This window comes from Musca autumnalis, unplaced genomic scaffold, assembly GCF_047663935.1.
Source record: "Musca autumnalis isolate F117 unplaced genomic scaffold, ASM4766393v1 scaffold_3, whole genome shotgun sequence".
NCBI classification, from domain to species: domain Eukaryota; kingdom Metazoa; phylum Arthropoda; class Insecta; order Diptera; family Muscidae; genus Musca; species Musca autumnalis.
In genome coordinates this window covers 22755395-22756807 of record NW_027411866.1, presented here as the reverse complement: position 1 = coordinate 22756807, position 1413 = coordinate 22755395, and the positions used below count along the sequence as shown (strand labels likewise).

Sequence of the window (1413 nt, the reverse complement as noted above, 5' to 3'; positions counted from 1 at the left end):
CGTTATAGTCCCCGAAGTCTGATTTTGGCTGGGGGGTGTGTAGAGATGCACTTGCCATCAAATTTTGTAGATTTTTTCCGGAAACTAATTTGAAAGTTAAGTAGGGAAATTGCAGGCAGCGCCATCTACATTTGATTTTTGTCCCAGTTAATCGATTAACGCTTTAAGTTAGTATCATCCTTAGCTCTGCATTTTTGTTTTTATAACACGAATTGACTGGAAACTCGCTGGTTTTCATCAGCGAGAGATGGGTTTCGAGTCTTCATGACTTCTTAGCCTCTGCCATTTTGCTACTTACTTCATACCGGTAAAGTTTCACTTCAATGGTTTGTTTAACCTAATTTCTGTTCTGAGGAAATCAATATTCAAAAGTTGTTCGACATTTTTTTTGCTAAGTTTTATTGCGTATCAAGCTGGTGAGTTAGCAGGTGTAAAATTTCTTAATGTTTTAATGCAAACATCGATACACCGTTTAGATTCAGTGCGAAACATTGCAAAACCTTGTGATTGGAGAAGGCCTATTCGAATGATCTTTATGACTAATTGGGAATTATGTTGTAATCATCCTCTTTTGTCGTCACTAACTTTAATTATTAATTGAAGTGCCATCTCGTTTAATCGGTGAGTGTTTGATTCGGTTGTGTAACAGGGATTTTAGGAATTACAGCATTGTCTCTTTGCTCTTATTAGGATTGGCACCCAGCTTTAAATCAAATGTCATGTCGATGTGTGTGCACAACAACCAAAAGGGGCCATAAAAATACTGTTTTTTTGTTCACCGAAATCGAGCCAGTGAGACCAGCCAGCCTATCGATCATTTAGTTTGCCTGCGAAAACAGACAGCACATGTGTTTAAAAGTGGAATGCGAAAGAATATAAAACGGTAAAGAAGACCTGGAAATTTTAAGTTGTCCCCCAAACCGTGGTGATACAAAAGTTGCAGTCATATCAACAATTATTTTTATGATAAGTTGCAGATTGATGCATAAATAACAAAATCGTCGCTGAAACTCTCTTCGCCGCAAAAAAATTGATAATCATCTTGTGAGCATAATTGAAATGTACATATTTGTAAGTTAGTTTGGCATGGACGGGAAAAAAAACTAAGTAATTGCTTTTTACCGGCGCGTCTAGTGAACTTTCTAACTCTTAATCGTGGTGCGGAGGCACATAAAACTATTCAAATTTGTTGAGCATTACAAGATTGTTTGTAGCCCATCGACCGGCCTCAATCGATTTCCGACCGTGTCGAATGTTAGTGATCATGCGATTAATTCTACGTCATATTTGAGTTATATTATAAATGCGCTTAACTCCTTCTACTTCAGCTAATGAATGCGGTCATATTCCACGAGTGCAAACAAAATTTACGCAGGAATCTAGAAATTTTGTAAATTAATTATTTTTTTTTTA

At 36.7% G+C, this 1413-nt stretch overlaps 1 long non-coding RNA gene across 1 annotated transcript; it reads left to right on the top strand.

Moving 5' to 3' along the window:
* On the top strand, positions 1–809 carry LOC141399636 (uncharacterized). Its single transcript, XR_012411888.1, has 3 exons — positions 1–416; positions 477–621; positions 691–809. It is a non-coding gene; the product is annotated as an uncharacterized lncRNA (long non-coding RNA).
* Positions 810–1413: the final 604 nt, after the last annotated feature.